The 24,609-nt window shown below is 41.7% G+C and overlaps 1 protein-coding gene across 1 annotated transcript in view; it reads left to right on the top strand.

Moving 5' to 3' along the window:
* LOC100496393 overlaps positions 1–24,609 on the top strand; it is a 93,861-nt gene that overhangs the window by 32,737 nt on the left and 36,515 nt on the right. The window lies entirely within an intron of this gene.

Below are 24,609 nucleotides of genomic sequence, written 5' to 3'. Positions count from 1 at the left end.
AGCTTACAGTCTAAGTGGTTGGGTAACAAACAAGCACAAATTGGAAGGTAAGAGTGCACCAGGTATGGGCATTAAGCACAGGACAAGGCAAAATAATGTTTTAGTGCTCCAGAAGGTAACAGCTGAGCTTTTTCTTAAAGAGAGTTAGTGAGTGTTCCCTTATGGAGGGATTCAGGGAGAGAGTTCCAGAGGTAAGGAGCAGCAGGATAGAAAGGTTTAAGACGAGAGAGCGCAGTGGGTGTGGATGGTGTAAAAAGACGGAGGCTCTGAGAGGAGCGAAGGAGATGACCAGGAACATGCAGGGAGACCAGTGAAGAAATGTAGTGAGGAGCAGAGGAGTTAAGGGCTTTGAATGTTAGCAGAAGGATTTTGTAAGCTATCCTTTGCTTAACAGGCAGCCATGCAAGCGAGCTTAATTGAGGCTGAGCAGGTTCCCTCTTTGGAGAGAGCAAGAGGATTCTGGCAGCAGAGTTTAAGATTGATTGCAGGGGAGAGAGGTGGGAGTCTGGGAGGCCGGTTAGTAGGAGATTGCAGTAATCTAAGCGGGAAAGGATAAGGGCATGTATTAGTGTTTTAGCTGTTACTTGTGAAAGAAAGGGGTGTATCTTGGCAATATTGCGGAGAAAAAAATGGCAGGTTTTGGCAGTGTTATTAATATGGTTAGAGAAGGAGAGTGACTGGTCCCTTGGTGATAACCCCAAGGCAGCGTGCAGAATTTACAGGGTTGATGGTCATGCCATCAATAGTAATGGTGAAAGGAGGAGAAGGACTAGGTTTGGACTGGGTTTTTTTTGCCCAATGATGACGGCAAATGGGGACAATTGCCACGGAGATTGACAGGGATCAGGGACGAATGGTAACCATTCCCCAGCCCCTAGGCAACGAGCAGAGGTGGGGATTGAGTTGGCCCTGGGGGATGATCACCTTCGGACTCCCAGCACCGCCTTTAGACTGGATATTCCACTGCAGATGCCTTTTTCTTCATCCCCTGAACACAAACACACACTTATTACATTTATACACACTCACATTTACACTTCCAAACACATACATTTTTGGGGGGGATCAGGGGGGCTTTTATACAGTCACAGCACACATACTTGCACATGCACATACAATGCACAATTTGTACATATGCATACTTAAACAATTTTGTGGCAGGTTTTTTTCTTTAACCGCATTGTGGGTTTTTTGCCTGAAAAAATAGATTTATTGCCATTGCAAATAGCGTATTTGCTAACCGCACTGTGTATGAGTTTGTATGAGTTTTTGTGATTTTAAAGCATTTGTAGTGATTCTCAGTGATTTTCAATTCTGCATAGGTATTGTTGGTTTGCTTCTGTCGGTAATAGTTATTTGTCTAAGATATATATGTAACTCTTTCTTGGCACACCTCTGCAGAAGTTTCTAGCCTGTGCTTAGTTCAGATGATCAGAACTAGGATTTATGGTGCAGTTCCATCACCTAGTGGACACTGATGAGAACAGCTCAGGGGAATTCCACTAAGAAATAATTACACACAGTTTGCAACAAAGATAAACTTTATATAGCAGATAGAAAAATAAAATAACTATAACATGCATACAGTAATAAACCCTGCTTTGGGAAACCTGTGGCTTTAGTCAAAGCTGTGGCACAGTCTCTCCCAGGTCACAGTCTCACACGCCACTCCTGGTGGAAACACCCTTGCCTAGTTCAGTCCTGGCAAAGAGCTCTTTAGTTAAGTTGCCACAAAGCACCTCTCCCTTTGGATAGGCAGTTGTTCTCACATAGCAGGCACTCGAGAAACACCTGTCCTCACACAGGGGACACACACCAGAGCCTTTCAATACCTCTCCCTCAGAGGCATCACTCAGTAGGGACCTGCATAGTGGTAAAGGCATCTAACAGCAGCTTAGCGGATCTCTCTTTACAAGCTGGTGCTCCAAATACTAAGCAGAGCTCCTCTACGCCAGTGCTGTCCAACTGGCGATGCGGCCCACGACCCCTGTCTGTGTGGTCCCCCACCTGTCTGGCTGCTTTGATGGCTTACCTTTGAGTAAGCGTTAAATGGTATCCGTACTGAACTTAACTGGCCCGCTGCATGGTTCACACCTCAGATTCCGTCTGTAATCCCTGTATTGTTCAAAAATGTAATCCCCTGTACTGTTCACACCTTTTAATCTCTGCATTGTTCATCCACTGCATTGTTCACACCTCAGGCTCAGGCTGTAATCACCCACATTGTTCACCTGTTCACACCTCAGACATTGTATGTACTCCTGTGTCTAGGCAGCATAGGGTGGGCAGAGTATGGCACATAGGCAACATAGGGCAGGGAGGGTATGGCGCACACACAGGCAGCACAGGGCAGGGAGGGTATGGTACACACAGGCAGAGTAGGGCAGGCAGAGGTTGACACACACAGGCAGCATAGGACAGGCAGAGTATGGCACACACAGGCAGCATAGGGCAGGCAGAGTACTGCCTGTGTGTGTCATACTCTGCCTACCCTATGCTGCCTATGGGAGGTGAACCTGGCAGGGGTTTGTTCTGAGAGTTTGTTAGCAGTTGGAAATAGCCATTAAATGGTCCCTAAGGTGTGTAATTATATGCTGGGGGTTGCTGTACTATGTTTCTGTCTTAATATGACATAATATAATTCTTTCACATACTGTATGAATGATGGTTGATATCCCTGCAGTCAGGACCAAGTATTTTGGGTTTTTGCTGCACTACCACCATTGTGAGAAAAAATGTGTGTAGTTTGAAGTGGGTGTGGTTTAAAAGGGGGGAGTGGTCAAAACTGGCTTCCATTAGCATCCCTCCACCATGTATTCGAGAGAAATTCTGGTCCCCGGCACCGCAGAAGTTGAACAGCACTGCTCTATGCCATTTACACTTTCACTACTTTGATGGTTTCTCTCTCTCTCTCTGGCTGGATACAACAGGGGCTCCCTTTATAACCTGCTGGCCCCACCCCTGATTTTTGGCTCCAAAGTCAGGCACTCCCTTTCTCCCAGAAGTGCACTTGGGCTTCCAGCCAACTGTGTTTCTCTTGAGTCTGTAACTGGGATGGATGATGTCACAGACAGAAAAACAGGGGAAAGAGTTCTCTGATTCCCTACATACAGTATATTTAGTTAATCAAGGCTAAAATGTATGTTCGGTATCTTTAAACTCATTATGTAACCACACGAGGTTTGCTGTCACTGCCTCAGCAGCACCTGAATAATCACTATGTAGTTACAAATAGGTGTTGCTACTGTATTAGATAATTACTGTATGTGATATTAGGATTTTAGTAGAGGCTTTATAAACTATATATACTGTAGTTATAGTTACATAGTTACATAAGGTTGAAAAAAGACCATCAAGTTCCATCAAGTTCAACCCATCCAAGTAAACCCAGCACACACAACCCACACCTACCAATCTATACACTCACATACATAAACTATATATACAACCAGTAATACTAACTGTAGATATTAGTATCACAATAGCCTTGGATATTCTGATTGTTCAAGAACTCATCCAGGCCCCTCTTAAAGGCATTAACAGAATCTGCCATTACCACATCTCTAGGAAGGGAATTCCACAACCTCACTGCCCTCACCGTGAAAAACCACCTACGCTGCTTCAAATGGAAGCTCCGTTCCTCTAATCTAAAGGGGTGACCTCTGGTGCATTGATTGTTTTTATGGGAAAAAAGAACATCCCCCATCTGCCTATAATCCCCTCTAATGTACTTGTACAGAGTAATCATGTCCCCTCGCAAGCGCCTCTTTTCCAGAGAAAACAACCCCAACCTCGACAGTCTAACCTCATAGTTTAAATCTTCCATCCCCTTAACCAGTTTATTTGCACGTCTCTGCACTCTCTCCAGCTCATTAATATCCTTCTTAAGGACTGGAGCCCAAAACTGCACTGCATTCTCAAGGTGAGGCCTTACCAGAGACCTATAAAGGGGCAAAATTATGTTCTCATCCCTTGAGTCAATGCCTATTTTTATACAAGACAGCATTTTATTTGCTTTAGTAGCCACAGAATGACTCTGCCTGGAATTATACAACTTGTTATCTACAAAAATCCCTAGATCCTTCTCCAATAAGGATACCCCAAACACACTACCATTCAGTAAATAGTTTGTGTTTATATTATTTCTAACAAAATGCATAACTTTGCACTTGTCAACAAAAACCCCTAGATCCTTCTCCAATAAGGATACCCCCAACACACTACCATTCAGTAAATAGTTTGTGTTTATATTATATCTACCAAAATGCATAACTTTGCACTTGTCAACATTGAACCTCATTTTCCAGTTTGCTGCCCAGTTTTCCAATTTTGTCAAATCGCTCTGCAAAACGGCAGCATCCTGCATGGAACTTATAGTTTTGCACAATTTAGTGTCATCAGCAAAAATAGAAACAGTACTCTCTATGCCCACCTCCAGGTCATTAATAAACAAGTTAAAAAGCAAAGGACCAAGGACTGACCCCTGCGGTACTCCACTAACCACACTGGTCCAATTAGAAAATGTTCCATTTACCACCACTCTTTGTAATCTATCCTTCAGCCAATTCTCTATCCAATTACAGATATTATGTTCTAGGCCAATATTCCTCAATTGGATCATTAACCTTCTGTGAGGTACTGTATCAAACGCTTTAGCAAAGTCCAAATAGATTACATCAACTGCCATTCCAGCATCGAGGTTCCTGCTCACCTCCTCATAAAAGGCGACTAAATGAGTCTGGCAAGATCTGTTACGCATAAAACCATGCTGGCACAAACCTATAGTATTGTGAACTGCAATGTATTCAAGTACCCTATCCCTTATTACCCCTTCCAAAAGTTTTCCTACAACTGATGTTAGACTAACAGGCCTATAGTTTTCAGGCTGAGAACGGGATCCCTTTTTAAATAACGGCACCACATTAGCAATTCGCCAGTCTCTCGGCACCATGCCATACCTCAATGAATCCTGAAAAATTAAGTGAAGAGGCTTGGCAATCCCATCCGGTCCTGGACCTTTGTTTACCTTTACATGTTCAAGTCTCTTTTGAATTTCCTCCCGAGTGACCCATGCGTCAGTAGCTAAATTAATAGAACTGGGCATATTAAAAGGGAAGCCTTCATTAGCTGGTTCCTCAGATGTATAGACAGATGAAAAATAAGAGTTCAAAATTTCTGCTTTTTCCCCATTCTCATCAACCAACTTACCCCCCGTAATAATAAGGTTCCCACCCCTTCTTGCTTAATTTTTTTACTATTCACGTAATTAAAAAATAATTTTAGATTCTTTTTACTCCTAGCTGCAATATCCCTTTCCATCTCTATTTTAGCTTGCCTGATATCTTTTTTGCATGCTTTATTTGCTTCTTTGTACATGATGAAAGTTTCCACTGTCCCAGCTAACTTGAATGCTTTAAAAGCATGTTTTTTCTTACCAACCTCGACACTAACACTTTTATTCAGCCATAAAGGTTTTGCTTTGCGATGCCTCTCCTTGCTTACAAGGGGAAGATACTGTTGTGTATAACTGCAAAGCAATGTTTTAAAGATGCTCCATTTTCTTTCTGTGTCTAACCCTGTGAAAAGCTTTTCCCAGTTAACACATTGCAGAGATGCCCTTATACTGGCAAAATCTGCACATCTAAAATCGAGCGTTTTAGTTACTCCCTTATAGAGCTGTCTCTGCAGCATTATCTCAAAGGAGACCATGTTGTGATTACTGTTCCCCAAATGCTCACCCACACAAATGTTAGAGATGAGTTCAGTATTATTAGATATTACCAGGTCCAAAATAGAGACATTCCTAGTAGGTTCTTGAACCACCTGAAATAAAAAGTTGTCATTTAGCATATTTACAAACCTACTAGCTTTTTCTGACTTAGCCACCCCATAACTCCAATGTCCGGATAATTAAAGTCCCCCATAATAACAACTTGACCCAGTTGTGAAGCCTCCTCCATTTGCAACAATAGCTGGGTCTCATCCCCCTCATCTATATGGGGGTGGTTTATAGCATACACCAATGATCATTTTCTTTGTGACCTTCAGCCCTACTGAAATTCTACCCAAAGAGATTCGACGTTTTCATTGGTAATGTCTTTATTACGTGGCTTTAAATCTGACAAACCTCTCCACCCTTTTTAATCTCTCTGTCCCTCCTAAAAAGTGTGTAACCATTTAAATTCATGGCCCAGTCGCATTTTTTATCCCACCAGGTCTCAGTGATACCAATTATATCTCCGTATTTAAGAGTAGTTTTTCCATAGGGGGCCATAACTGTGTTTAAAACCCCAGATATAGCATTTTACGCTAAAACTATTTTGCTTTTTTTCCTGCAACTAATAGTATCAGCATTTAAGAGATACATGTTTGGTAGGCACAATGTTTGAAAAAATTGGAAATTTATGTCACTACCAGTTTTTAGTATTGCAGTAAACAGTATATTTTTTGTTCAACATATACAGTTATTATCAATTCATTTTCAACAGCTATGGTGATCCAAACTGGCATAGGAAATCTGAATGTGAGGCTATTAAGGAAACTCGATGTGATTTATCAGATGAAACCAGTGACTGCTCAGTTCAGTATTATGCTCGAGTAAATGTGACACACACTGTTTGTACTGCAGAAACTAAGAGATTTTATCCAAAAATGGATAGTAAGTATAAATGTATTAATATTCTCTTATTTCCAGGGTATACAAATAGCAGACAGATAGGCTTAAACCCATATTTTGGCTAATACATGAAAAGCAGAGGGGAATTGAGATGCAGTAAGTGTGAACTGTAGCGGAATACATAGTTAACCAAGCCAGTGGACAGGGCAGGAGGACAATCCAAAAGATAAAGGTACAGGACAAGAGTGTAGATATATCATGTTTTAGACACATTTTTATTAGGAAATGCAGCACGTTACAGTGGATTCCACAAAGGCAATTAAAAAAACGTATTCAGATTCCTTTGTAATTGATCAGTCTGACCAGTTGGTTCTGTTTTGTTTCTGATTTGCAGCGCATTATGCCTTTATGTGCAACTTATTTAATGCTACTGAAAGTCATATCAAAATTAAATAGTGTATTTAACAGATTAGGAGGTTAAATCATATTGGGCATCCAGCATTTTTTAAAAAAAAATCTTTTTAACCCTGCCACCATAAATTGTAAAGAATCTTATTTTTGCACCGAGAAAAGTACCTTCATTAAATAATATTTTCTATATTTTCTTTGTGTCCTCCAGGCAGCACACAAATGGGTTAATAGTCCGTTCCTCCTTTGATAGGACAGAAAAAAACAGAACAATCAAAAACGAGATTATAAAACCTCCCCCACCACCTTTACTGGTAATGTGTTTTTCTGTCTTCGAAGGACAGGAAGAGGATCCGTGGTCTGAAGATCCAGGTTTGGAAAACCTGAAGGCCGCATGAATAATTACTTTATGAGTGGGTTGCTCAGGGGATTCTGTGTCCCTTAGGCTTACCAGGGTGCACAGGTGTTGGAATTGCAGGTGAGGTCCTGGCAGAGGGGCATGGGAGGAATTGGCAGCACTTCCTGGTTAGGCTTGGTCGCTCGGACGTGTCGGATCAGTGTGTAAGGCATCCCATCTAAGGGCTGTTCGGTGCATGCGGCAAGTGCGCACGTGTATTCGCACGCCTACGCGTGTGTCTGTTTGCGCGTGGGCGCATACAACTGCGCGTGAATCCGCATGCACGTCTGCGCATACGACGTACAACGTTGCGTGCCTGAACCCTGCCTGCACTGACCTCTGCCTGTGTAATGGACTTTTGCCTGAACTCTGCCTGGACTGACCTCTGCCTGTGTAATGGACTTGCCTGAACTCTATTGTCCTCAGACTACTTGAGACTGTGAGTAACCCATTTGCACTCATTTAAGGGGGTTGTTATTGGCATTATAGACTTCCGTCATACTTGAGCTCCGCACCCCTGAGATTCCTGATAGAATAACCAAGCCACATGGAGCCCAAGGGGGAGTCATCTGCAGTTCAGGAACTCGCCCAACCGATGGCAGCCTTGACCCAGGCCGTTTGAGATTTGCAAGGGGTATATGAAATGATGCAGGGACAACTTCAAGAACTTCGGGGAGCTTCTTTTCCTGTATCTACTGCAGCTCCACAGGGGTTTTTCCCTTCTGGATTCTTCCTTTAATACTGGTTCTTCACCGGAACCCATGCCAGATAAGTTCTCCGGAGATCGTACCACGTTTTGGACCTTCATTAAGAGCTGCAGACTTCCCTTTTCTCTCCTTCAGGGGCAACCTCAAGTCTGGGCACATTGGCTACTAGAACAGAATAGTCTGCTTTTGGCTAATGTGGAGACCTTCATTCAAGCCCTCCCTACCCTGTACAATGACCCCCACCGGGTAGATACTGCTGAGAATGCTCTCCGCTCCCTGCAACAGAAACAACAGCCTGTGGAGGACTACATTGTTGAATTTTGTCACTGGGCTCCAGATTCCCTTTGGAATGACCAGGCTCTGAGACACCAATTTCACCTTGGCCTCTCCGAGGTACTTAAAGATGAACTTGCCCTTGTAGGGATTCCTGATACTCTGGAGGAGTTAATCCAGCTCTCGATTCAAATCGATAGGCGCCTAAGGGAAAGACGTATGGAAAAGGGGGCATCGTCTGCATCCCCTGCTTGGTTGCTGCCAAAGGCTCCTCCTCCTGTTAACTCCAATCCTGTTGTTGACTCGGAGTGGTCCGAAAGACTTTATCCACCAAAGAGAGACTTCGCTGCAGACGTCTTAATCTGTGCCTATACCGTGGTCAGCCTGGTCATCTCCTCCTAAACTGTCCTACTCGTCCAGATGGTAAATTTACTCTGCAACCCCTGTCAATCACATCACTTCTGTCTCCCGTACACACATATCTCACATTGCATAATTATGCAGATGCAGATGGACGCTAGAGAAATTGAAGTAGGTGCTGTTATCGATCCTGGGGCCTGTGGGTGTTTTATGAATCAGACTTTTGCTCGTAATAATTACATTCCACTCCTTCCTAAGTCACAACCAGTTAATATCAAGATGGCTGACGGCACCCTAATTTCTTCTGGCTTCATTAAATTTAAAACCATGCCTCTTACCATAATGTCTTCACAAGGACATGCTGCGTCAATAAAGTTTGATGTGATGAAGTCTCTGCTCTTCCCATTGCATGGTTTAAACTTCGTAACCCCAATATTGATTGGCAAAAGGGAACAGTAACTTTCAAGTCTGATGTTTGTAACCAAAAGTGTCTTTCCTTTTCCTTGTTTCCCTTGGGTTGTTCCATCTTAAATGACGAGAAATGTCAACTAGTCCCTCAGGTTTATCACGAGTTCCTGGATGTCTTCAACAAGAAGGGTGCAGATTCCTTTCCACCTCATAGAGAGTATGACCGTCCCATTGACCTTTTACCTGGAGCTGCAATACCATTCGGCAGAATTTATCCTCTCTCTGAGCCTGAACTCATTACCATAAAAGAATATATTGATGAGAACTTAGACAAGGGGTTTATCAGCAACCGCAAAAGATCCTCTGCACTCACCCATTATCAATATGTAGAAATAGGACATTAAGACATTTCTGTGCATTCAGCTACTAAGAAATGCCCTCCCCCCCCAGACCCAAAAGAGGGATTGTTTGTCCATACATTGTAATATACTTCAAGCTGGCCAACTACGTCAAAGTCATCCCTTCTGGCCAGTCCTACACTGACCTATATAAATAATTTAAGATTAGTACTGAGCAAAGGGGTTTATCAGACCTTCTACTTCCCCTGCAGGGGCAGGAATATTTTTCGTTGAAAAGAAAGACCACTCCTTGCGACCAATCATTGACTACCGGGATCTAAATAAAGTTACTTATAATTTGGTTTGTATCCGATCTGGGGATGAATGGAAAACAGCTTTTCATTCCCGCTATGGACATTTTGATATACAGTCATGCCCTTCGGATTATGTAATGCTCCAGCCACATTCCAGCATCGTGAACATGTTAAAGAAGTTCTTTTTAGACTTCGGAAACACCATCTTTATGTCAAAGCCTCTAAATGTGAGTTTGAGGTATCCTCCTGGGGTTCATTGTCTCTGCAAATGGTTTTTAAATGGATACAAAGAAGGTAGACACTGTTCTTAATTGGCCGACTCCAACTGACCGTAAGGGGGTGCAGCGATTTGTTGGTTTCGCAAACTTCTATAGGAAGTTTATTAAAAATGTTTCTGCCGTTATTAAACCAATCACATATCTAACTAGCAAGAAAGTAAAATTTTCCTGGTCCACAGTTGCTCAGCGTGCCTTCGAAAAACTCAAATTTCTTTTCACCTCTGCTCCCATTCTAATTCATCTGGATTCTTCAAGACCTTTTATTCTGGAAGTTGACGCTTCTGAGGAGGCTATTGGAGCAATTTTATCTCAAAGGAGTGGTCCCAAACAGATATTACATCCAGTTGCCTTTTTTTTTAAAACTTAGTTCCACTGAAAGAAATTATGATGTGGGTGATCGAAAGCTACTGTCTATTAAGAATGCCCTTGAGGAGTGGCGGCATTTGTTAGAAGGAACATCTCACCCCATTTTAATTTTTACCAACCACAAAAAATTAGAATATTTATGTTCTGCTAAACGACTTAATCCTCATCAAGCCAGATGGGCCTTGTTCTTTTCTCGGTTTCAATTTCATATTACATACAAACCTGGTTCAAAAAATATTAAAGCCGATGCTTTGTCATGTTTATTTCACAGCAAAGAGCCTTCATCAGCCCCAGATACAATTTTACAATCTGGAAATTTTCTCTTATTACAATCAGCCTTCATTGAGAACATCAAAAGAGTGAACCAATCTATTCAAGACTATCCTAATATTGAATCATTATATTTTCAGGACAACCTTCTCTTCCATAAGGAAAAATTTATCCCTCCCTCACTTCGTCTAGATGCCTTGAAGCTGACCCATGATCATCCACTTGCCAGGCATTCTGGTATTCAGAAAACTTTAGATTTGGTAAGACAATTTTTTTGTAGCCCTCTGTTGTTAAGGATTGTATGGCCTATGTCCGCTCATGTAAAAGTTGTGCTAGATCTAAGGTTCCGCTGTCCAAACCACTCGGACTACTTTGTCTCCTCCCTGCGCCTGAGAGACTATGGAAGTCTATCTCTATGGATTTCATCATGGAACTCCCACCCTCTGATGGTTATAACACTACATATTTGTTGTAGTAGACAACTTACAAAGATGGCCCATTTTATTCCTCTTTCTCTACATACTTCTGCATCTGTTACGGCTGATGTTTTCATTAAAGAGATTGTGAGACTTCATGGTTTGCTTGGGGAGATAAATTCAGACCAGGGAACGCAATTTGCATCCAAATTTTGGTCTTCACTGTGTAAATCTCTGGGCATTTCCTTAGTTAAATCTTCAGCTTACCATCCTCAGACCAATGGCCAAACTGAAAGAACCAACCAGACACTAGAACAATATATAAGAATTTTTTCATGCCATCTTCAAGATAATTGGGCCTCGCTACTTCCACTGGCGAAATTTTCCTACAATAATTCTATTCATTCCACCACCACTCAATCTCCATTCTTCTCTAATTTTGGTTTCCATCCTGCCATGCTGCCAGGCGTTTTTCCTGAGGTGTCTCTTCTTTCAGTCCAAGAGCTTCTACACTTCCTACAGGAAAATTCTAAAGTTCAACATTTAATTTTGCAAGCTCAGAAAATTTTTAAAGATTATGCAGATCTAAAACGTGGGGCAGATCCAGAATTTCAAAGTAGGAGATAAGGTGTGGTTATCTACAATTAATCTTCGTCTCACCACTCCTTCTAAGAAACTCTCTCCAAAATTTGTGGGTCCTTTTTCAGTCAAGAGAATTGTTAATCCAGTTGCATTCAAGTTAAATCTCCCAGTTTCCTTGAAAATCCATTCTGTATTTCATACTGCTTTACTCAAAAGGTATGTCCAAAATCCTTTTCAAGGCCGCCAGGCTACTCCTGCTCCACCTGTTCTTTGCCGGGATACTGAGGAATTTTAAGTGGAAGAGATCCTGAACTCTCGTATCCATGGCAGGGGGTTACAATACCTCAATAAGTGGAAGGGGTTTTCTTATGAGGAAAACTCCTGGGAACCCAGAAGTAATGTTCATGCTCCAAGGTTAATCCAGAAGTTTCATAGGAACCATCCATAGAAACCAGTAAAAGGCGTCCTGTCTGAGGGCTGTTCGGTGCATGCACCAAGTGCGCGCGTTTATTCGCGCCCCTACGCGTGCGTCTGTTCGTGCGTGGGTGCGTACAACTGGGCACAAATCCGCACGCATGTCTGCGCGTGCGTTCGCACTTACGAAGTTGCATGTGGCAGCGCGCACAAGTCACAGCACACGAATTGGTGCCAAATGTTCTGTTTAAAAGGACGCTGATGGTTTCAATCATTGCTTTGTTATTGGCCTAGCTCCTGGTTTCCTGTTTTCATGTTATATGTTTTATGCCTGAGTTAAGCATACCTATTCTTTTTTTTTTCTCTCTTAGATGTCTTAGATTAGATCTAGAAAGAGAAAAAGAAAAGCAAAGCATAACCTTTGCCCAGGCTGTGATCTGCCTATCCCTGGGGACTGCAGTCAGTCAAAATGTAAATATTGAGCTGAGACTGATAATGTTCAATTTCCTAAGGCAAAAGATTATGTCTCATGGTTTAAGAGTATGCTTTCTAAGACCTTGGAATAAGTAAGGCCATCTACTGGCAAGAAATCTTCTAATAATTCTAAGGATGTTGAGTCGGGCTCAGTGTCAGATTTGGATTGTTCTTCTGCGGATGAAAAAATTCCTTGTTTAATAAAAGAAGTGAGAAAGGTGCTTGGGCTCTTCATGCAAGGCAGCCAAACAAGATGATCTGTTATTTAGGCACCTAATAAATCCTACAGTTTTCCTGTGAATTCTTCTGTCAATAGACTGTTTGAGTAGGAGTGTAAGAATCTGGAGCATACAAAAAGATTTAAATCCATGTTTCCTTTCGATGCTTAGGATGTTCTGCAGTGGGAAGATCCTCCAAAAGTGGATTTCTCTATAGCCAGGTTGTCTGGGAGAACAATAATTCCAGTGGAGGAGTCAGCTATTAAAGATCAGACGGATTGCAGAGCTGAGTGTGCTCTCCACAGATCCTATGCAGCAGGCTCTGACATCTGTAAACCATCTTTGGCTGCAATGGCAGTTTCCAGATCATTGAAATCCTGGCTGAATTCTCTGGAAGAGGAAATTGATTCTGACACTTCCAGGGATACCTTGCTTGATATGCTCTATCCTGTTAAATTGACCTCTGACTTTCTTTGTGATGGCTCTCTTCACAGTGGGTCATAGAACACTATGGTTAAATCCTTATCTGCTGATCTGGCATCTAATAACAGCTTGATTTCCATGGCCTTTGAGCCAGTAAGCTCTTTGGGTCTCCTCTGGATAAGCTGATTGAGAGTTTGGCACCTGGAAAAGGAAAGCCTCTTTTGCATGATAGGCCAAAGGTTTAGAAAAAATCTTGTTTTTGTTCCTCATCACATAGATCACCACCTAGATCCTCTTCTCAGAGAATACTTCGCCAGTATGGAAGAATCTGAGGAAGTCTCGGCCATGCAACTCCTCGCCCAGCAGATGGCTGCCCTCACTCAAGCGGTACAAGAACTACAGGCGGGATTTCAACAAGTTCAGGCCCAGTTACAGCACCTCCACCTGTTGTGGTTCAGCTGCCCATAACCAAGCTTAAGCTTTCTCTGCCAGAGCGCTTTCGGGGGACCGCAAGAAATTCCGGGCTTTTATGAATAGCTGCAAGTTGGAGTTTACACTGAACCCCCAGGTTTATGTGACTGAACAGTCTAAGGTGGGGGTTCGCTATCTCGCTCCTCTCCAGGGAGCCCCAGACTTGGGCCCATCGTCTTCTGGAACAACAAAATCCATTGTTCAGTGACTCTACTGCTTTCTTCCAGGTAATGGCAGTACTCTATGATGACCCTCAAAGGGAAGCCTCGGCCAAAGCTGCGCTCAGGTCCCTGTTCCAGGGGAGACAGCCGGTTGAGGAATACATGCCTTTGTGCCTTTATTGAGGGGCTTCCGGTCATCTCCTTTGCAGCTGTCCAGTGCGACCTACAAGTAAGAGATCAATACTAGTTCTTCTCAGTGCAGAAACAGTTGATGGACTGTCTCTCATGTCAGTTGTTGCTGTTTTACAGTGGTCAAGAAAGACGCTCCAAATCCCATCGCTGATTGATTCCGGGGCTTGTGGTTGCTTTATTGATCGGGATTTCGCCCGTTTCCCATAAAAACAATCAACGCACCAGAGGTCACCCCTTTAGATTAGAGGAACGGAGCTTCCATTTGAAGCAGCGTAGGGGTTTTTTCACGGTGAGGGCAGTGAGGTTGTGGAATGCCCTTCCTAGTGATGTGGTAATGGCAGATTCTGTTAATGCCTTTAAGAGGGGCCTGGATGAGTTCTTGATCAATCAGAATATCCAAGGCTATTGTGATACTAATATCTACAGTTAGTACTAGTGGTTGTATTTATAGTTTATGTATGTGAGTGTATAGATTGGTAGGTGTGGGTTAGGTGTGCTGGGTTTACTTGGATGGGTTGAACTTGATGAACACTGGTCTTTTTTCAACCCTATGTAACTATGTAACTATGTAACTATGTTCTCATGACATTCCTTTGAAACCAAGATCCAGTCCACTGATGGTGAAGTTCGCTGACGGGTCTAATATTTCTTCTGGTCCAGTTCTTTTTGAGACTATTCCTTTGTTAATAAAATTCAACAGCATAGTGAAACCCTATCGTTTGATGTGGTCTCTTCTCCCCTGTATCCTCCCATTTTGGGGTTTCCATGGCTGAAGGTACATAACCCTCTCATAAATTGGACTTCCAATTCTAATAGAGTTTACTTCTGACAATTGCTCTCGTCATGATGTGGGTTGGGAAAACTGCTGGTTTTAACTCCTGATCCTCGACTCCAACTCATTCCAGAACCTTATCATGAATTCCTGGATGTTTATGATGAAAAGGGGGCTGACGTATTACCCCCTCACCGGATCTATGACTGTCCTGTGGACCTTTTTCCTGGAGCTGCTATTCCATTTGGACGGATCTACCCTCTTTCTGAACCTGAACTCACCGTTCTTAAGGATTACATTGAGGAGAATCTCAAAAAGGGATTTATTCATCAATCATCCTCTCCTGCTGGCGCAGGTATTTTCCTTACGTCTTTATATTGACTACCGAGAATTAAACAAGATTACCATTAAGAATCGGTACCCCTTGCCCCTCATATCGGAACTCTTCCTGAGACTACGCTGTGTGCATGTATTTACGAAACTAGACCTTCGAGGGGCATATAATTTGATCCGTATACGGCAAGGGGATGGAAGACAGCTTTCGTACTCGTTACGGGCACTTTGAATATTTAGTAATGCCCTTTGGGCTCTGCAACGCTCTAGCGACGTTTCAACACTTTGTGAACGACATTTTCAGAGACTTTTTGGATCTCTTCGTTATTGTTTACCCAGACGATATCCTAATCTTTTCCTCCTCTTTGGAAGAACATCGACTCCATGTGAAGCAAGTCTTCTCCCGGTTATGTACTCATAAACTTTTCGCCAAGCTAGAGAAATGTGAGTTCGAAAAATCATCGATAGAATTCCTGGGGTTTATCATCTCCTCAGACGGCATGTCCATGAACTCTCATAAGGTCTCTGCTGTATTAGATTGGCCCGTTCCAAATAATCGGGTTGTGCAGAGATTCGTTGGTTTTGCCAATTTTTACAGGAAATTCATCAAGGACTTTTCTAAGATCATCTCTCCTATTACCACCCTTACTAGCTCATTGAAAAAGTTTTGCTGGAATCCTGAGGCTCAACGAGCTTTTACTGATCTCAAGAGTCGCTTTACCTCAGCGCCCATACTGAAGCATCCTGACCCCACCCGTCCATTTGTTTTGTCTGAGTATGCCATTGGAGTGGTCTTGTCACAAAGAAATTATGTACAGAGCCTGCTTCATCCTGTCAAATTTTTCTCCAAAAAACTATCTCCCTCGGAGCAAAATTATGATGTGGGGGACAGAGAATTGCTTGTTTTTAAGTCTGCATTCCAGGAATGGCGACACCTCTTGGAAGGGGCTACCCACCCTATTTTAGTTATCTCCTTCCATAAGAACTTGGAGTATTTACACTCAGCTAAGAGACTCCCACCTCGGCAAGCCAGATGGGCGCTCTTCTTTTCCAGGTTCAACTTTCACATTACCTTCAGACCCGGTTCCAAGAACGGGAAAGCGGACGCCTTATTTCTAGAGATGTAGTGAACTGTTCGCCGGCGAACTAATTTGCGTGAACATCGGGTGTTCGAAAGTTTGCAAACTTTTCGCGCATGTTCGCAATTTCGCGAAAAACGTTTTTCCGCTGCGTTTTTTCTCGGCCTAAAAATGCTGCACAAGCCAGCAGTAAATCCCGTTTCCATGGTGCTAATAGTGTGAAATAGCAAAAAACGCTGCGTATTTCCGCTCGGTCTGCCAGCTGCCTTTGCGTATACATAGGAATAGCTTGCATTTTTACGCACCGCTGTGTCAACAACGTATTTTTCAGAGAAATTTTTGCCCTTGAATCCCCCTCCTGCATGCCACTGTCCAGGTCGTGGCACCCTTTAAACAACTTTAAAATCAGTTTTTTTTTGCGAACTTTTTTTTTGAGGTTCGCTACATCCCTACTTATCTCGCCTGTTTCCGGCACCTGAAGGTGACTCTCCCACCAACGCTATTCTTCAGGCTTCCAATTTTTTCCTTCTTCAGGCTGAACTGCTCGACAAGATCCAGTGTGCTTCCAAGTCGATGAGTAATCCGCCTGCAAATGTTATTTGGCAAGACAACTATTTCATAACTCATAACAAGATTTTCATCCCTGAAGCCTTACGCCTTGAGGTACTCAAGTTTGTCCATGACCATCCTGTATCTGGCCATTTGGGTGTTTGCAAGACACAGGAGCTTGCCAAGAGATATTTTTCTTGGCCAGGCATGGGACTGTGTTAAATATGTTACTTCCTGCCAAACATGTCCTCGGTTTAAGGATATGCATTCGCGCCAGATGGGGTTGCTCCAGCCCCTCCCTGTTCCTGAGAGACCCTGGGAAAGAATTTCTATGGACTTTATTGTTAAGCTCCCTAAATCTGCTGGTTTTAACATGATCATGGTAGTGGTTGATGGGCTTACTAAGATGGCTCATTTTATACCCTTGGCAGTTCTGCCGTCTGCTGCAACAACGGCAGAAGTGTTCATCAGAGAGCTCTTTCGGCTCCACGGTTTACCTAAAGAGATAGTCTCTGACCGGGGATCTCAGTTCACTTCACGCTTTTGGAGATCGTTGAGCCAGGGGCTTCATATTTAGCTCGCCTTGTCCTCTGCGTTCCATCCTCAAACAAATGGACAGACTGAGTGTACCAATCAGACTTTGGAGCAGTATATAAGGTGTTTTTCCTCCTATTCTCAGGAATATTGGGCTGCGCTCTTGCCCTTAGCAGAATTTTCCTATAATAATGCGGTACATACCTCCTCCAAACATACTCCCTTTTTCTCCAATTACGGTTTCCACCTTATTTCTTTGCCGGGTTTATCGAAAGTTTCGGTTCCTGCAGCTCAAGACAGACTTTCATTTTTGAATCATAATTTTGATTTTCTTCATCAAACTATACGGGAGGCATAACTAAATTATAAGAAACATGCTGACAGGAAACGTAGGAAGAACTCTGAATTCAAGGTTGGTGATCTCGTTTGGTTATCCACTCGTAACCTTAAGCTCTCCGGTCCTTCTAAGAAGTTGGGCCAAAGATTCATGGGACCCTTTCCAATTTGTGAGCAAATCAGTCCCGTTGCTTTTAAATTAAGATTACCTGTTAATCTTCGGGTTCATCCTGTTTTTCATGTTTCTCTATTAAAAAGAGTGGTGGAGAATCCGTTTCCTGGTCATATTGAGGCACCTCCTGAGCCAGTGACTGTGCAAGGTATGGAAGAATTTGAAGTCCAGGCTATCCTCGATTCCAGGTTCCATAGAGGACACTTACAATATCTGGTCCAATGGAAGGGCTATCTACCTGAGGATAATTCTTGGGAATCATTAGAAGTCTGGCTCAGCACTCCTGCCACATCTCCACTTGGTTCCAGTCCTGTCCCATCTTCAGCGGCTGTGTTCCTTAGTGGGAGGTGTAGGAGAGGTCCTTCCACAACGAGTTCTTCCAGCAACGCCACCTGCAGTTTCCTGATGCGTAGACTGGCTTTCTTTCTTCCAGCCTGGAAAGTTACCACCAACGATTCCTGGGTACTCAGCATAATAGAGAATGGTTATTACATTAATTTTCAAAAGAAGCATCTTCAGAAGTTTTGTCTGAACAGGAGGAAGTCCGACCCGAAAAAGCGTATGTTCTTTGAAAATGCGATTTCTGATTTCATAGTGTTGGAGCCTGTTCCCCTTCCAGAGCAAGGAGAAGAAATATATTATCATATATTGCTCGTCCCAAAGTCAGACGATCGTTTTTGATTGGTGATAGATGTGAAGTATCTGAATTAATTTATAAAAAAAGAAAAGTTCTGCATGGAGACTATAAAGTCAGAGATGGGTATTTTGCAGCGGGAGACCTGATGATGATGAAATTTCTAAAAGATCCTCATGTTCACCCCAGCTATCAGAGGTTTCTCAGAATAGCAGTTTTTCTGCAACCTTCCACCACTGTCAAATTCTTGGGGCTGATTTTGGATACAGTCCAAATGAAGGTTTTTCTTCCACTAGAGAAGATCCAAAGTCTGTGTTTGGTGGTGAGCAGTCTCAAGGGAACACAGCCAGTGTCTATTTGCAAAGCAGTGAGAGCTCTGGGATTGATGACTTCATCTATGGAGCCAGTTACTTGGGCAAAAACCCATATACATCCTCTTCAGAGAGAGATTCTGCTGGAACAAGGATCCCAAATCCCTGGATCATTACTTTAGCATTCCAGCAGAGTTAAAGAAGCAGTTGGTTTGGTGGATCAATCCACAAATGTTTGCTTGGGCAGTCATTCAAAATACCTCAGTACAGGGCTGGGGAGCTCATACGAGAAATCAGGTGGTCCAAGGCCCAGTCATCAAATTTTAGGGAGCTCAAGGCAATCAGACTTGCCCTCCTGCATTTTCAGTCTCTTCTGAGGAAGAAAGAAGTTCTGATTCAGTCAGACAATACAGCGGCTGTCTTTTATATAAACAATCAGGGGGCACACAGGCTCCTCTGTTGATGAATCAATGTCACAAGTTAATGTCTTGGGTAGAATGCCATTTTAGTCTCCTCAGGGCAGTTCACATAAGGGGTTCAGACAATGTTCTTGCAGGTCATCTCAGTAGATCCCAGATAAATCATGGGGAATGGCCTCTCAATCCTCAGGTCTTCAAGATGTTGGTCAAGAGGTGGGGGTTACCACAGACAGACTTGATGGAAACGAGGGGCAACAGTCCGATTGTTTGGAATTTCAGGCTGGCTTATGTCTTTTACCCCTTTCTAATGATTTAGAGAAAAGCGAGCATCATTCATTATCATAGCCCTGTTTTGGCCAAGGAGGACATGGTTCTCAGACCTTATGAACATGTTCAAGGGGGACTATTACAAACTTCCCCTCAGACTGGATCTTCTGTTGCAGGAGCAGCATTCATACATTCTCAAAGTTTTATAGGTTGGACATAGCAGCCTCTCAAGATGCAGACTTATACAGCCTTTTGCAGCCAAATACTTCAATTATAAGTTATAAGCCTTATAAGTTGCATCATTCTTTTTTTTCTTTTTTCCGTCCCTAGGTTAAGTTTGCTAAATACCATTGGTGTGCTGCCTGGAGGATGCAAAGAAAATTGAAAATTTGTTACTAACCTGAATTTTTCTTTTGTCTGGAAGTCAGCATCAATTTTCCCTTCCAAAAAATTCTGTGTGTTTAATCATCAAAGAGTCTCTGTTTTTTCCTTCTTGGTAGAGCTGTATAAGTAACTTTACCAGTATAGTTGGTGGGGGAGGTTTTCTAATCTTTTTGATTGTTTTGTTTTTTTCTGTCCTATCAAAGGAGAAATGGACTATTAACCTTTTGGTGTGCTGCCTTCTGGACTAAAGCCAAAGAAAACTTCTGGAAAGTAACAAATTTTCGAAATTCTTAGGGGCAGATGTATCAAAATGTGAGTTTAGAGCTTAATACACAAAAACTCACCAATGTTCTATTTATTCCTATGGGATTTTTAGAATCGTATTTATCAATGGGTGAAAGTTAGAACTCACCATTTGATAAATACGCTTTTAAAAATCCCATAGAAATAAATAGAACATTGGTGAGTTTTTGTGTATTAAGCTCTAAACTCACATTTCGATAAAACTGCCCCTTAGAGTAGGGTGGGCAGTATTCAGTGTGCCCCATAAAGTCATAAAGTCAGCAATTTTTACATAAAATACTTAGCTTTTCTTCATACTGCAGCAAAAAAAACAAACAAACATATTTGATTATATGCTCTTTTACATTATTTAGATACTAGATTTTTTCTTTTTTTATTACAGCAATAATTGGAAGCCCCACAATTAAGGTGATTCCTGCTGAAAAATCTTTTTTTATAAACTTGTCTTATCCAGAGTTTTACAAGGGATGTAAAAAGACTCTCTGTGTTTTCAAAAGCATTAAATTTGAAGTTTCACTAAATAATACAAAGTCTCCACCTGGATTTTGGGTATGTATATGCATGCATGCAGTAATGTATTTTCTTAGTGGTAGAAAGTAAAGCTAATGTATTTCAAATATACAAAAAGACCTGGCAGATACATTTGAATGCAAACATTTGTGCATTCCTTCCCTTGTGTTTCACAAAGGAAAAGTCAGCCTTTTATTTTAAAAATTACTCTAAACAACCCCCAGGATAACATACCTTTTTTCTCTGCATGCAGCAGATTTATTTTGTTTCTCTATTAAAATCAGTTAAAACACAACTTTTTACTGACTTCCTTGTCTAGCATGAAGCTCTTTTGCTTTGCTCTGAACACACCTTCTTTCTCTGACTATGAAGACCTCAAATTGTTGCCAACTGGGCATGCTTACTGCCCTATTTGTATTAGAGAAACACAATAAATCTGGATGCAGAAAGGCATCCAGAGGCGCTGTACAGAGTAATTTTACAGATTTAAAAAAATCTTTGCTTATTGTTTAAAGATAAAAAAAACAACAAATTTGCAAGTTTTAATGCACGGTTACATTTTATTTCACAAACTTTAGGAACAAATAAAATAGATTTTGTGGCATGTGCAAAATTTTGAACACCCTTCCAAACCATTTCCCTAATCCTAAGTATATCATTGGGCCTTAACAAGCCATTAGAACGTCTCATCTGTTAACAAAAGCAGAGCTTAACCCTTTCTCTGCCGTCCGTTTTGGTCAGAGCAGAACGTGTACTGCCAGACACTTTAGGGGCCTTTCCTCGGGGGGACTTTTAGTTTACCCAGGAAAACAATATATCGGTTTTTTTTAGGACAACCTAAGCTTTCAAAATATTGTATTTTTGTGTAATTTCAATTCTTCAACAAGATATAGGCTTCTAAATGTGTAAAAAAATTTTTAAAAAATCATGTTTTCCATAATATAAACATATACACCAGAAACAAAAATTATTTTATGAACAAAAATACAACTAATTTGGAAAGTCCCATGTCTCCCGAACTTGCCAATACCAAATATATATAGTTTTATGGAGATTTCTCACTTGTATAGGTTAAAAACTCCAAGCAGTACACTGCCAAATTTTCAAAGCACTGCTTCAGAAATCTGCATATTTAGATTTCAAGGCCAAAAATTCCACTAACAGAAGGTTTATCCCAGAAAATTATAGATTTTTGGAAAGAACAGATTCTGTCTGTCTACTCCAAACTACCAAGTTGCAATGCTTTCCTAAAGTTATTGGTTTTTATCCAAATTTGTGAAATTTTTGAAAAATTGCTTCCAGTTTATAGTATCTTATCTCCTACAGGTCATAAAGTAACCAAAAGTAACCAAATAAAGCACCCTTGAATGTCAGGGGTCCACTGGACAGTTTGATATCAAATATGTATAGGTTTACCTAAGTGGCATGTAGGGGCCCTAATGTGAACAAACCCCCATTTGATCTATCATTTCTGTAATTTCAGCTCCTGCAAAATCAACACATTTACATCATTTTATGTGGGATAAAGCTCCAAAAAAGTATGCTCATCCCAGAAAGTCATATATTTAGAAAGCACACATTCCCCCAAATGCAAAAGTACCAAACTGTAAAACTTTCAAATTTGATTTTGATCATATTTCCAAATATCACCTCAAAGATTCCACTTTGCGGCATCTTATCTCCCACAAATCACTAGGCACCTAGATAGATCACCCTAAATTTGAATTCCAGGGGTCCACTGAACAGTTTGATATCAAATATGTATAGGTTTACCTAAGTATGCGGCATTTAGGGGCCACAATGTGAACATACCCCCCATATGATCTATCATTTCTGTGATTTCAGCTCTTGCAAAATCAACACATTGACATCTTTTTATGTGGGATGAAGCTACAAAAAGTATGCTCAAACCCGAAAGCCATATATTTTTTGAAAGTACACATTCCCATGAATTCAAATTGGGTACCCATGTCTTTCTACTCCAAAGTACCAAGCCGCAAAGCTTTCCTAAGTTTGCCGATTTTTATGACATTTCGAAAAATCACCTCAAAACTTCCACTATGCAGCATCTTATTTTCTACAGATCATTAGGTAGCTATATAAAACACCCTAAATATGAACCCCAGAGGTCTACTGAAGAGTTTGATGCTCACTGTACATAGGTTTATCAAAGCACATGGCACTTAGAGACACCAAAATATACCTACAATAATTGCATGGCTTACCTTTACCTAATTCATAAACACATGGCAGTTAGTGATGAGCGAATCTGTTCCGTTTCGCTTCGCCGAAAAATTCGCGAATCTCTCAAAAGATCCGCGAAACGGCGAAAATGTCGTGCGACAAAAAAAATTGTCGCGCGCTGTTATTGTTTCGTCGCACGCGGCTATTGTTTTGTCGCACGGCTATTGTTTCGTCGCACACGGCTATTATTTTGTCGCGCGGCTATTGTTTCGTCGCCCGCGGCTATTATTTTGTCGCACGGCTATTGTTTCGTTGCACGCGGCTATTATTTTGTCGCGCGGCTATTGTTTCGTCGCACGCGGCTATTTTGTCGCACGGCTATTGTTTCGTCGCCCGCGGCTATTATTTTGTCGCACGGCTATTGTTTCGTCTCGCGCGGCTATTGTTTCGTCGCACGCGGCTATTATTTTGTCGCGCAGCTATTGTTTCGTCGCGCGCGGCTATTATTTCGTCGCCCGCGACTATTCTCTTAAGACGCCGGCGACAATTTTTGGACGTGCGTCGAATTTTTCCGCGGTGAAATTTTTCATCCGTTTCGCGAAACAATCCGCCAATGGCGAAACGCGGAAATTCGCCGCGAATCCATGCCTCGCGAAACTTTTCGCCCATCACTAATGGCAGTTTTATGTGGGGTGGAAGCTGCAGAAATGTAGGGTGACCCCTGAAAACCATATATTTTTGAAAAGTACACATTCTGACAAATCCAACATGGGTAAAGAAGCCTTTCTACACCAAAGCACCAATCTGCAAAGCTTTCCTAAATTTAGTGGTTTCTATGACATTTCAGAAAATCTCCTAAAAATGTTGCAATTTGCCGTATTTATCTCACACAATTTCTTGCATACAAAGGCAAATCACCCCAAATAGGAAAACCTATGGTCTAATGAACTGTTTGATGCCCAATATGCATAGATATACCAAAGTCTATGGTGTGTACTGACCTTAAAATGAAAATAGCGCTTATGGATTTCTCATATGCCAACTCAGCTTTTGCAGACAGAGCCCCCTGACAGCGTATTATGTGCTGTAACACCCCCAACTATACAGAGACCCCCCAGAAAACCATTTATTTTTGGAAAGTACACATTTTGATGAATTTAAGATAGGTAAAGTTATTTTTCTACATTAAATTACCACATGGCAAAGCTATGCTAAAAAACAGATCAGGAACACTAATACAGGGATAAAAGAATGCAATAAAACCACAATAATTGTGCAAATCAATAAAACAACAAAATAAGTCACACAACAGCATAATTAGTTGTCAGAATATCTGATCCAATAGTCACACTGTCAAAATAAACAGTTTTTGGTAAAAAAAAAAACTAAAGACTAGAGGGTAAAATGAATTAGCGAGTAAAAAGTGTTAGTGAGTGTTTGTGTATACATGTGTGTACACATCTAAAAGTTGTGTGACACTGTGTAAGTGTGTATATGAGTGTATACAAGTGTGCTAAAGTGTGCAAAATGAAAAAAAAAACTGTGCTAAATTGTGTGCATCTTTTTGACCATATTTTTTTGCGACCACACCCTCTAAATACCACCTCCATTAGACTAAATTTGGCAGGTTATTTAAAGTTTGAACACATTTCTGGACTCTACGCACGTTAAATAACACACGCGCAGCGTGGTATTTTTTGCATGCGCGCTAATTAGCGCAAGTGCGATAGCTTTGC

The sequence above is a fragment of the Xenopus tropicalis genome, chromosome 5 (genome assembly GCF_000004195.4).
Source record: "Xenopus tropicalis strain Nigerian chromosome 5, UCB_Xtro_10.0, whole genome shotgun sequence".
In the NCBI taxonomy this organism is placed as follows: Eukaryota; Metazoa; Chordata; class Amphibia; order Anura; family Pipidae; genus Xenopus; species Xenopus tropicalis.
This window is presented reverse-complemented; position numbering and strand designations above follow the sequence as displayed.